General features: G+C 49.5%; 1 long non-coding RNA gene across 1 annotated transcript in view; it reads left to right on the top strand.

Moving 5' to 3' along the window:
* The first annotated feature begins 267 nt into the window (after positions 1-267).
* LOC135421787 (uncharacterized) overlaps positions 268-13,235 on the top strand; it is a 28,260-nt gene continuing 15,292 nt past the window's right edge. The window contains exons 1-5 of the long non-coding RNA XR_010434188.1: positions 268-1,378; positions 2,537-4,428; positions 4,888-5,015; positions 5,111-5,275; positions 6,157-6,266. This is a non-coding gene — a long non-coding RNA (uncharacterized LOC135421787). The remainder of the gene's footprint in view (positions 1,379-2,536; positions 4,429-4,887; positions 5,016-5,110; positions 5,276-6,156; positions 6,267-13,235) is intronic.

Consider the following 13,235-nt stretch of genomic DNA (forward strand, 5'->3'; position numbering starts at 1 on the left):
TCTACAAAGAGCCCACTGTGTTCCTCCCCCCGCAGCCACCACCTTCCCTTCCTGATCAGTGCCAGTGGAGAAGGATCTGCACTACCAAATAATTGATTAATCATTTCAGCAGTGACAACGCCCCTCTCCAAAATAAAGAGAGAAGAAAAACAAACACAAAAAGAGGCAACTGTTCGCTAATTAGCGTGTAAATTACCGCTGGTTCCATCCTTCTTTGTGCCTTTAAAAAAGGAAAAGAGAAAGAGTAGAGAAATATATTCCCCATCTTAATGTATATGTTGTCTTCATTTCTTTTCTATTACTCTGGTATCCTTCACCAGTATGAACCCAGCAGTGTGGTGTTTGTCGAAGCTGTGGCTGGCTCTGCCAGTTCGTTCCCCAAAGAGCTCCTATTTCCATTCCACTGGAGCTTATATTCCTTTAAATGTCTAGCGCAGCATCATTTCCCCCTTTCTAATACATCACTCTGCTGGAATTAGAAGAATCCAAGGTTATATCCAACTTCAAAGGTTTCCAAGTCATCATGATTTTAATAAAAGGAGAAGATAGATCATGGAACAAGTCCCTGGCTTTTGAAGATAGGCATCATAGGGACCTTCCTCCCTCTGTCTCGTTCTCGCTCTCGCACTGTCTCCCCCCAACTTTGTACCTCTCCAGCTCTGAATGTCCCGCGCTAGCGCGGTTTAATGATATGCAAATGAAATATGCATAAAACCATTCTACTGTATGATGATTAAACACTGGAGACATTAACCGCCGACGCTTCGCTGTTTGACTATAATAATCTTTCCCGAGCATCCACTTTGATTGCGGAGTTATGGAAACCCATAGCAGTTGGCAGAGAGGGAGTAAGAGAGAGCGAAGGAAGGAGAGGTGCGGGGACACATCACCCATCTCTGCATTTATCCCATTCCAGGAGACGTTTCCCCCTCTTTGTACTGCGTTCCTACTGCTGTCTTTTGTAATCCATCCATGCGGTCGCACCAGGGCGATTAACGGGAAAAAAAACCTCTTTTCTCTTAATGTTTCAAAGCTCATTAGCCAAACGATTATTCCTCATTAACAGCGAAAGCTCATTCATTAAAAGAAAAAATATGCCCAAAAGATGCCAGCGCTGTTAATCCTGAGCCCTGTAGCTGGGCTGTAAATCCCATGCTAGTATTTTCCATGAAGAAGGGAAGTGCGCCAATCCACAAAAAAAACACCAAGCAAAAAGAAAACATTTTGTGTGTTTTGTAAAATCCGCAAGAGAGGCAATTAATATTCCCGTTGTATGACTTTATTTTTTTGTCTCTCCCTTTTGTCTCCAGTGCCCTTCCCTGGCTCAGCGCCCGGTGCCAACAGAACACCTTGCAGGATCCTCAGCAGCGCAGACAACGTAAGTAGCCAGCTGTCCCTTGATGCCCTCGTCCAGAAGCCCTGCGCCCTCCAGACCCTGTGGAGCGCCCGTGTGGCTCCTTCCCTCGCTCGCCCTCCGAGTGCCACCTGGGTTTCACAAGTAGCACCTTCCAAATCTCTCTGTCTTCAAGTTTGTGCATGTCTGTGTGGCATCCCTCCTCCTCCTTCACTCCCATAGTGGATCTCGTGAAGGGCTTCAGATCGGCCCCATTCATCTCCCTGGTGATAGCAGTGAATGTAGATAAATCTCTGCCTGCCTGCTTGCTGCTCCAGTATGATTTTTATTTTGTCTTCCGTGTATACCTAGGTCAAAAAGTGGGATGTATACTGACGGTGGGTGAGTGTGTGTGTGTGTCTGTGTCTGTCTCTTCCTCACTCCCTGTCGTTCTCTCTCACCGAGGCACACAAACATACTTCTCCCTGCGTGTGTGTGTTACACGCGTGCACACAAATAAATATCCACACACAGACACGTGTGTGCACACACAGAGGCAAACACACACCTCCTCACCCCCCCACTCACACAGCTCCTCTTCACCGACCCAAGGCAGTGTGTGCGTGTATGTCTGTGTGTCCGTATGCACTGTTCCATGTGCGTGTGCATACACAGGCATCTCGCTACACCGTCAAACATTCCCTCTCCTCCCAGCAGAGGCTGTGTGCAGCTCTGATCCTGCCCTGTAAGAGCGGTATTCCTTCCTCCCTTCCTTCCCTCAGCGTGCTGTTCCGAGACCTTCGTGCTCCCTCCTCGGGGTCCCTCCTGAGCTGCAGAATTGGCACCTTTCCCCGAGGTTGTCCGAATGGCAAATGGCACTGGCCAGAGCTCGCATTCTTGTAGCTTCTCATGGCATTTCTTCCTCCATGTCGGCTACTCCCTTTTGTTTGTTGTTGACTGGTCTGGGTGTGGTTGGGGTTTTTTTTGGCATTAATTGTAAACGAACCTGAATGGCAAAACACACCAACAGCTTGCGGGGAAAAAAAAGAAAAAAAAAAGCAAAGCCCCACACAAACGCCTTCTGCTGCGACAGATGCCCACGTTGCCCCTGGCATGGCGAGCGGGCACAAGGGGTTTGTTGATGAGGTTTTTTCAGTTGCTGTGTTTATTGTTCGTATTTCCCTTTTCCATTTATTTTTAAAGACTCCAAGATGCCGGCCTCGGCTTGGAACGGAGCGGTGTCATGGCGGAGACGACGGCCTTTGTCTCGCAGGGTGTGAAAGCATCCGTTGTGCTGGCTCCACTGCGGCAGAATGACGTCTAAAGGGGGGAAAAAGTGCTGGAAGTCCGAGTTGTGCGGTGCTGGTGGGGGAGCCCCGTCCCCACGGTGTGCGTCCGAGGAAGGGCTTGCGGCAGAGGAGCCTGGTCTGTAATCCTGGCACTTGTGCCTCCGGTCGCTGCCTGCCGTTTGCTCCTGGGGGTCTGGATAATCTCCCTTGGCTCTACGGCACTGTCTGGCCCGCGCACAGGGCCCCCGTAACATATACCCGCTGCCGCGATCACAGGGAGCTGTGGCGTTGCCACTGAATGGATGGCACTGTGCCAACTCCGCTGCCATCCGCCCTTGCAGCTCTTTTCCTCCCTCCTCCCTCCCGCTCTCCCCTCCTCCTCCTCCTCCCGTCGACTTGATGTTAATTAACACACGGGTTAATTGATTTTAAAAGCTGAAGAATTACAGTTAACTTTTCCCACAGGGTACGGACGCCAGCCGCCTGGCACGGCTCTGCCTCGTGCGGGTGCAGGGGGGCAGGGAAGAGCTCGCAGCAAAACCAGCCACTGCAGAGGGATGGATGGACGGCCGTCGACTGTTGGAGTGTGGCTGGGGCAGCTGATGCTCCTGCCTCATCCTCCGGACATGTCACCACTGTATTTTGCTATAAACAATCAACATGACCCCTCCCCTCGCCTCTCCCACCCACCCTCCTTTCAGGACGAGTGCTGTCGAAGTTTCAGCAGGGAAGCTGTCCCCCCCAAAGTCCCATCAGAGTCCGGCAATATCTCGCACCACAGGACTGCCCAGCCCGAGCACCCTCCATGACGACGTGGGGCATCGGAGGGCCCCCGGCCCTCATGGGCTCATCCCGCCTGCCAGGGCTCAGTTCCCCTTATCGGCTCCAACGTGTCGCTTGGGATGAAGCATCACAACCACGGGAAAGTTAGTTTGTTGTAATTACAAGAGAAATAACCCATGTGGGGGCTTTGTTTTTTCGCTCTCCCTCGCCCCAGTGTGCTGCCGGTGAGGGTGACGGTGTGGCGGGAGGAGGCGCAGCGACGCTGGGAACTTGCTACTTTCACCTTCCCGTGCTTTCATTTTATTTCGTTTTTTAAAAGCATGAAGCAAGTGAAGCGACGAGAGGAATCCATTATGCAAATCAGGTCACATTTGCATAATGTCTCATGACTGGAATATGCAAATGAGTTGTATAATTTATGAGTGCCAGTGTCTGTCTAAAAGTGTTTCCCAGAATTTATAAAAACTGCAGCGTGGGGAGGCAGCTGCCAGGAGGGTCCACGCTTGCTTTGCAAAGTCTGCCTGAGCCCAGCAGCCCAAACACTCAGGAGTAAGAACTGACGCCCCTTCCCACCCTGTCCTCTTGCTTTATTTTCTGTTTCTCCCTCTGCAAAGTCCCCACCTGCTCCCCTCAAACTTCTCTGAGGGTGTGAGGCTGGGACACGGGGCTGGACAGCCGGGCAGTCCCGCAGGTGGCTCAGCCAGGGCTCGCTCAGGTCCCTCAGGGCTCTCCACAGCTGCAGAGCCCCTGCGCCATTCAGGTAAGTGAGCTCATGGGCACAGTGCATCGGAGAGCTGCCTCGAGCCGCTGCCTCTACTGACCCGCACGGTGGGATTCCTGCTGGTTTGCCACGTGCCAGGTCCAGCCCCTGCTTGGATCCGAGCTCCGTGACCTTGGGGAGAGCTACGAGGTCAGCGCAGGGCTGGCATTGCCAGCGGAGGGACCCTGAGTGTCGTCCCCAGTGCCGCAGTGCTCGGCGTCAGCACTGGAAAGGTCTCTGGAATATCTGGACATGCAGGACAGGTATCAAGACTTTGTCTTTTTTTTCCTTCTTCCCTGCATGTCTGGTGATCTGGGGAGCATCAGGAGGATGCAGGTGGGCTCTTGGACCTGGGGATGCCACTGCCCTGAGCTGCCTGCATGGGGAGAGGGTAAATATTAATGCACTGGCCCGTGGAAAGTTGTGTGGGTCATAGCCTGCCCACTCTGGGCAGCATCCAGCGAGGAGCAGCAGGATGGGAGAGCCCAGGGGTCGGGGCAGCTCAGCATTGGCCTTCCTCAGCTCTGGGAGGTCCCTGAAAGGGCTTTTGGGCAAGAAAGTGTGATTTGCTGTTCTTGAGAATCTGCATTTCAATTGTAAAACCCAGATGTGTTTATCTCACTGGTTCCAAATCAGTTTTGGTGCTAGCTACCTCTGAAGTGACAAATCTCACACTTTTCATCAGTTTCAAAACACTGTGTCTGTGCGTTTGGTTTGTTTAGTGCATGCAGCTCCAGGCTGTGACAGTGAGAGTCTTGCTGAGTGCCTCCAGGACAAAGAAGTGAGTTCATAGACTGTGCTTTTACCTGGGAGTTCTGTTGTGGGAATATGAAGAGACCCTCTGCATCAGGTACAGGGTACAAACTGGCACATACTCTGTGTGACACCAGTGAAAGGCAGCAGCACAGCCAGACTCTGAAGCATCTTTTGCTTGTTGTTGCTCAGGTTTGGTGCCTGCCCCCTCACTGCAGGGTGACCGTCCCCCCAGCACCAAGGAGTCACTCTCCCTGTACTGGTCCTTGCTGGCACAGAGAAGTAGCTGAGTCTGATCTGGAGACAGTGCAGGACCAGGGCCACTGGGAACAACCAGTGTTTCCTGCTGGAGACCGGGTGCTTTGTGGAGGGCAGGAAGGGCCAAGGGCAGTGGGAGGGAGTGGGATGGTGGCCCTGGGGAATGTCCCATGGCTCCATGATCAGTGGCCCTGCAGTGCCAGGGGTCAGGGATGTTTTTAATCTCAAGGCAAACCATTCTGCTTTGCTTGTCACAAACACTCCTGCAGGCTAGAAAGGAGAAGAGAATGTCTGCTTATCTGTTGTGGTTTAGCATCAGCAGATTCTGCACTCGACTGGTGCTGGTTCTCCAGATGGGGACAAGGATGGGCAGACTGTCAGGGCTGGCCAGCAGCAAGGCTGGGCCATGGGTGGGATGAGGAACTCGGGCTATGGGGTAATTAGCAGGTGCCAGAGGGGACTCAGTGTCTGTTTGGGGAGAGCCCACAGCTCCGTGCAGAGCCGCCTCGCTGTGCTCTGGGCTGTGCAGGCGGCTGGTCCTGGTCCCCTCCTCATGCCATGTGCTGCATGGGGAGCTGGTCCCAGTCCTCCTTGTGTTCTGGGCTGTGTGGTGTGCTGGTCCCGGTCCCACTCCTTGCACTCTTTGCTGTTTTCTGATATTTTTATCAAACCACCAAAACACCTGAAGGTTCTCTCATGGTTTTGATACTGCAGCAGGGACTGGAAAATGTTCTGAACTTTGTATTTAGGGATGAAAGAGCTTCTTTGGGGTGGGAGAAGGAAAGCTCATCCAGAACATACACTGAAACCTCCATATCTGCCAGACAAGACAGTCTGGTCTCTGTAAGTCAAAATAAGGGACAGTGCATCAGGAATCCCTCACACAGACCTGCTCATTCATGGTCTGGGTTTCTATTGAGGTGGTGCATTTTGTCAGCTGAACAGAGCATGCCTGACAGACCCTTGTTGCTCTCCTCCAGTGTTCTCCTGTGGTTCCTCACCGGTGGCATTGGAAGAATTCCCTGCATCTCTGTCCTTGGGACTTCCTGGGGCCTTTGCCTGCAGGACTTACTCTCTGTCTCTTGATGAGGTAAGTCATCTGCAACACTGATCCAGGGACCTGTGAGCTGGGACTCCTCTGTGCCTGGGGCCCCCCCAGCAGAGCATAGTTCAGCCATGTGCCTACTGGCATTGCCAGTTGTTATCATTTCCACCAAGAAGAGTTGCCACATAGAGTCCCTCTTTTAAACAACTACTGCCTCCTTCCATTCCTCCTGTACCACTGCTGGTTTGAGTAGTGGGGTACAGCTACAGATAACCTCCAGGACCTCCAGTTCCCTCCTCACCTCTCCTGGGTAAGGCATGCACCGTCAGGCAATGCCAGCCTCAGCTGGATGGATGGTCTCAGTTTTCCATTCCTATCAGTGCTGAACTCTGTGACAGTGTGAGCTGCTGATGCCAACTCAGTGACCCACATTCTGAGCTGGCAGCTCTGTCCCATCCTTGCTTAGTTTTGCAGAAAGAGGGCAAGGTGCAGGCAGAGCCTGAGCACTGCTGTCTGACCAGGTCCATGGAGGCACTGGTCTGCCAGCAATTGGCATCAGCCACCAGCATCACATTACCAGCCTTGGCACACCTGACTGTGCCTGGCATCGGGAACAGCTTGTCTGCATGGGGCTTTTTGCCTGATGGTTGTAGATAACAATACTTGTAAGCAAAGTGTATAAAATCTTTAAATCTTTAACAAATCTCTCATTAATCCCAGCTAAGTAGATTAAAGCTGACTGCAGGCTCTAAAAAGAACCAGGCTGATCACTTGCAGAACAGAGAAAACATATACAGTGAAAACAGTCAGACTGTAAAATGTGCAGCTCCTATGTTCTTTAGTGTAGATAAAATTAAGGTGGCAGGATGGTAACCAGACCACAGGTCCTGGGATCAGTGGAGCCAAAGATTCGGTGAGATGAGGCAGTACAGCACAATTCTGTACAGCATGACTCAAAAGTGTCAAAGATGCTACAAGCAGATATTGTCTGTGTGCTGCAGACTCAGGGAATGAAGGGGTGCTGTGTGGATGGCATCTTCAGCAAAACAGGACAAGCTGCTGAATTCCCAGATGGAAATCAGGATGCTTCTCAGTGTTCAGCCTGATGTTAAGGTCCCAAGCATCAGACTGGCCTGTCTGGGGCTCTGGTACTCTCTCCACAGTGGTCACTGGAGCTGATCTATGTTTGCAGAGATAGCTCTGATTGGCAATGAAATGGTTAAATATCTTGGCACAGTGAAATTCAGCCACTTAGACTTCGCTTCAGTAACTGAAGGAGCAGATTTTGCAGGATTAGGCTCTTAGCTGGAGAGGTTAGGGGTTTGTCTTCCTTAGGACCGACCATGTGTTCCTTTCCTAGGTGTACATTCCGAGGTGTAAAGTACAGGGACATCACTGGCTGTAGCTGTCACAGGAGAGGTGAAAGCCCTCCAGCAAAGGCCAGCAGTACTGTCACCGTGGTCACTCAGTGTTTGCAGCCAGCTGGTGCCTCCCTTCTTCTCCCCCTGGCCCTCCTGTTTGCCTGCTCACACAGTGCCTGTGGTTTCTGCTCCCCCAGACACTGTCTGCCATCCTTTCTCACGTTTTGCACATCCCAGTGGTGCCCACTCACTTTGCCAGCTCAGTGATTTTGTTTTCTTTGTCTTTGCTTTTGCCCTTGTCCCCACACACAGGACTGGGACTTTCTGCTCCAGCACCTACACCTCTGTGTCTCAAAGGTGGAACCATGGTGACCTGTGCTAAAAACTGCAGCAGTATCTCCTGCTGCTCTGGTCATACATCCAAATGTAAATGCTGGTGTTGGCTCCTGAAGAGCCGGGGTGACAGTCAGGCCAACAGCAGATTTTTGGGGTTTGGTGGTGATCCAGGGGAAACAGGTGTTGCAGGATACATCTGCTGAAGGGACCAACACTGCTCAACCAGCCAAACCTGGTGAGCCTGGCCCCAGAGCACTCCCCCATTTTGGCAGGTGGTGTTTGGCTATTCGAGAGCAGTTGAGATTTGGGGGTGTCTTGTGAGCAGGGGGATCATCACGTTGTCCCCTTGTCCCTCCCCCATCCCATGAGACAGACAGAACAGATCTGGCACAGGTGACTCAGCCTGGGCCCTTGTGCAGGCAGAGCTTTAGCGGCAGAACAAAGAAGCTGAAGTTTCCCAAGCTGCCCCAGCAAAGGGCTCCTAAAACAGTGACACATCTGTTCTAATAAAGTTACACTTGTTACACGTCTAATCACGTGAGGAGATGGCTCAAAACAAGGACTGGAGGGTGTCCTGCCTTAACACAGCTCCACCAAAAAGACAAGAGGTTCCTGCTGTCGCTCTCAGGTTATTGTACTAAGATGCTGAGATCTGCTCCCCTTCCTCCCAAACAGGCAGTTTCCTCACCCTGCAAACTGCCCCAGGGCGCAATAAGTAGGTTAATGCTTGTTTTAGGATTAGCCTGAGGGTGAGGGTTCCCTGAAGGAATAGCGGGAGCTGGGTTTGCTCTGTGCCTGTGTGAGTTCATGCGTGGGGATGCCTCCAAGGCAAATGAATTCCTACTGCTCCTATTTCATCGCTGTGCGTCCCTTTGTCCCTTCCTCCTTCCGTGGGATGGTCATGTTCCTTGTCATGACAAAGCTTTGATTTCAGGCTCATATGCTTTTCCTTGCATTGTTTTTCCATTTTTTATTCGTTTTTCCATTTCCTTGCTTCCTAATCCTCATTCTGGCCAGGGCAGGGAGTGGGAGCTCCTGTGGGTTGCATTGGCCATGCCTCACACTTCAGGCTGCCCCTGTTCTCTTATGGCCAGACTGGCTTCAGAAAAGGAAAACAAACCAAAATATGTCAGTGGTTTTTGAATTGCAAATCTGAGTGTTCAGAAGCCATGAAATGAGAAATTTCTTGTGCTTACCACAAGATGAATCCACCCATGTTGGACATGAGCAGCATTTCCTATTTCTGCTCAGAGTCCTGGATAAAAAGCTTGGTTAAAACAGGCGTCAAGGCAGCTGCAGATGGGGAAAAACAGGGTCAGGGAAGAGAACAGGGAGGTTTTCATATGTTCATCATTAGAGATTTTGGCTGTGGCAAAGGAAAGTTAAACATGTGCTAGAACTGTGGATTCAAAGTTGATTTGCTATTTAAATTTTAATGTGTGAAGTTCCCATGTTTAATTTCCACATAAATATTGACTCATTTTGTCACATAAAGGTAGTATTGACATTTTGCATGGAAAGACTCTCTTTTTGGTTGCTTGGCACCTCTTGACCCCCATTCCCAACCTGCAGACCCTGGCATGTTGGTGCAATTCAGCCCAGCCCCAGGTGCAAGTGCCTGTTCTTTGGTGACTTGCTGTGTGCACAGATCCTGCGCTGGGAACAGATCAGCATGTGGCACAGGTGGTTGCTGTGTGAGGGATTCCTCACCCTGCTGCTGTTGAACCTGGAAGTGTTGGATGGATGTCAGGTAGTGGCTTGGGAGCTGCCTTTAGTGACAGATACAGCTGTTGGGTTGCTGTGTTTGTTATGTTTCTGGAGGCAGTGGATGAGCCAGGACCCTTGCAGAGACAGCTCTAATTGCCCTTGTCTTCCACTTTTTCATCCTGGAACACGAAGGTGTTTCTTTGCAGAATTGCTGAGCACTCATGCTTTTGCTTGAAACATATGAAACTCTATAAAGTTGTTAAGTGCTTCACAAATCAGAACTAGACACCTTGAATCAAGAACGTAAAATAAGAGGACAAATCTGGTGCTTGGGTCTCTCTCTGCCTCTATTTGACATTTGTAAAGTGCAGATGATAAAACTTTTTCCTCACAGGGGTGCTGAGATTAGGGGATGATCCTGGAGAATTGAGAGTGATGAATGTCATAGGAATTCCACAAGCAGCTTAATAACAAAGTTCTGTGAGAGGTTTGAAAAGTGGGCACTAAATGCAAGGTGGAGCTGGAGCCACACACTGAGCTGTGACAGAGACCAGGAAGCACTGACTGATACCTCTTCTGTGCACATTATTCTCCATGTGGATGAGTCCAGGATAATGTGAGATGTGCATTGGAGCCCATAGCATATGCTTACACAGAAGGGCCCAGATTATGCTGGCAACATTGATTCTGTCATAGTATCTCATAATTGCAGTGTTTTTCTAAAATAACTGTAGGCGTTGTTCATAAATTAAGAAATTCCATCTGTACTTGTGCATGTTTCCATACTTCGTCCAGCTAATGAGAACTGCAAGGTTTGGCATCCTTTGAAAGCTTCCTCAGTAGTAAATGTGATCGGAGACACCAGAGCATTCTCCTGGCTATCAATCTGCAGATAATAGAAGGTCCATTTCTTAAGTACACACAGCAAAGGAGAAGAAGAAATACTGGCTATGACACAAAATGAATTGTCTTCCTCTGTGCCCTTGTAACCTAGGGCATGTAGTGCAGGCTGCCAGCCATCGCGTTACAGATTTAGAAGTGCTGGAATCTCTCCGTCTGTAGCAGGCTGCCTGATGGATTGGTGAGTAATGGACTCGGGGAGTGCATTACCAGCGCCCAGACTAATGGCTAGTGCTTGCCCATGGCTTTGGCTATAGATCATCCATCGTGCTATTCATAAGCTCTTGCCAGTCTGTCTCTGGCACTTGTGCTGCCGCTGTAACACCGTTTGCCTGAAAAATTCTGCACCAATGTCCCCCACGTTTTCCGAAGGTGAGGAGTAAATGAGGAGAAAACAGTGAGTCACAGTTCTCCAGTTCTCTCGCTCTTTGGAGGACATGGTAAAGGATAAGGTGATAGACATGATACTCACTCACCCAGTGTTACCAGCACAATAGCCTGGAAAATACATCCAGGGTTTCTGCACACCATGAGGCACCATCCTATCACCGCCTGAGGAACCTGTGTCTGGGATCCTTGCTTTCCTAGACAGACCAATGTTACAGGCTGTGGCAAGATAGAAAGGGGAGAAAGAGGTGACTGAGGTGCTGAATATGACTCTGACATGGCCTCTGGTGAGCTGGAAGAAGTGCCTGGATGGCACTGTCAAGATTTGGCTGTTTGTGAGCTAAATGAGGTAGAACTAACCTTCACAGCAAAGACCATCTCCAGGGCTGACTTCTGGGCTGGCTTTGGTGGACAGGTCAGGTATGTGCAGAGAGGAATGAGTTGCTTCCAGTCCCACCAGGCTCGGTAGCCTTTCCTCTTCCTTTAGACTTGAGTAGGACTCCAGGGTTGTGGCTCCCTGGGGTGATTGAGATGAGCTGGATCCCTCTCTGGTTCTTTCACTTGGACCACTGCCCAGCAATGAGAAAAGAGCAATCCAGTCAGCTCTCAATTTAAACTGGTGACCCATCCCACCTCTGGTTGTGTGAGCCATCCAGGACCCATTCCAATTCCCGAGTATAGCCTGGTCACTTTGCTGATAGTGAAGCTGTAAGCCTTGCTCTGCTATTCTGGGCTCTTAGGCCTTGTATTTTTTGCAAGAAGTTACTTAAAAATAAACTTCTGCAGTTCTTTATTAACTTATTCCTGATGAGAATTTGGAAAGGATGAAGGCTTCATCTAAGGAGTTTCCTCTACAGCAGTCATAGTAAAGATTACTGCTAAAACCAGACAGCAGGACCAATACCATAAAAACAATGCAGATGAGGGAAATTTTTCAGTTCCAGGAGTCCCCTGGAACTAGAAACAGCCCAAACTGAGCAACAAACACTTTACGTCTTCTAGTTTATTTCATATGTTAGGAATGTTTTGCCTTTTGAGGGAATCATGGCAATGACACTGATGTCCTTGGGATGCTACATGTTGGGATGCTAGGGTTCTCTTTTAGAGAACCACCTCTGTGTACCTGGGCTTTAATTTATGCACTTGGGCACCTTTTAATTGGCCCGAGCAGGGATCAAATTCTGGTTCTTCATATTTGTCACATTAATTCCACAACCAAAAGTCTGGGTGCATTTTGGATACATAAGCAGGTGGAGGATGCAGAGGGTTACAGAGAAGGCAATGCTGCTGAACAGGAGATGCTATAAACCCAGAAATTCCCAGTGAGTATTGTCCATCAGTTTATTTGTGTGCTATTTTGGGAGATGTTTCTGCTAATAAAGCGTCATCAATCTATTATTTCTTTTGGCCAATCTTTCCCTTTCTCAGCCCACCTATATAAAACCTTATAGTGGCCTATATTTAACTGAGAATATCCTCTGCTTGTTCCCTCTGTTCCACTGTGAGTTTTCTTCCTTTAACAAGCACAACAGCATGCTGCTCCTGCTTCAAAGAGAAAATTAATTCCGTCCGCAAAAGGGTCAAGTGCTGGAAAGTGCATAGCAATGCAGTTTGCATGGCAGGATCCAGGAGATATGATGCTAATAAGATTCCAAGATGAGAACAGCAGACTGGCTCTGGGGATTCAGATGAAGGGTTCTGTAAATTTTAAAAGAAATGGTCTCCAAAAACTAATGATGTCTGCTTTCCAATTCATTAATAATGTGGAGCAGGGAGATGGGAGTGAGAAGCAGGCCATGCTTTGAAATATCAGAATGTAACAAGGAAAAAAACAGCGAGAGCTCATCTCACCGGGGTCATAAAGCTGGGAGGAACAGGCGGGCTGCAGGGGAACACAGTGTCGGTGCCTGGAGGGAAGGAAATTGCACTGTGTGTTCTGCGACCTGTAATTTATGCACAGACTCTTTGCCAGAGCTGATGTAAAATTTCTATGCAGAAAAAGATGCTGCTGTATTGACAGATCTTTTTCAACGTTCTTGTTTAAGGTGACTTAGTACACAGGATATCTGATGGGTTTTAAAAACAGATCTGAATTGCCTTAGCATATTTACAAATGGCTCTTGGTAAACCTTCCCCTTCACCTTTTTGCATTGCACGCACGAAACCTGAACCTTGTTTGTAGTTAATAGTGGAAGAAAACCCCTCAGGCAAAGCCTAATGAACCAAGACCAATTCTGAGCTTCCCTCTGCAATATCTGGAGAGCCTCTGCCTTTCTGAGGGCTCCTGGACACACCGTGTGACCTTGCTGCTTTACATCACAAC

This window comes from Pseudopipra pipra, chromosome 14 (assembly GCF_036250125.1).
Source record: "Pseudopipra pipra isolate bDixPip1 chromosome 14, bDixPip1.hap1, whole genome shotgun sequence".
Taxonomy (NCBI): Eukaryota; Metazoa; Chordata; class Aves; order Passeriformes; family Pipridae; genus Pseudopipra; species Pseudopipra pipra.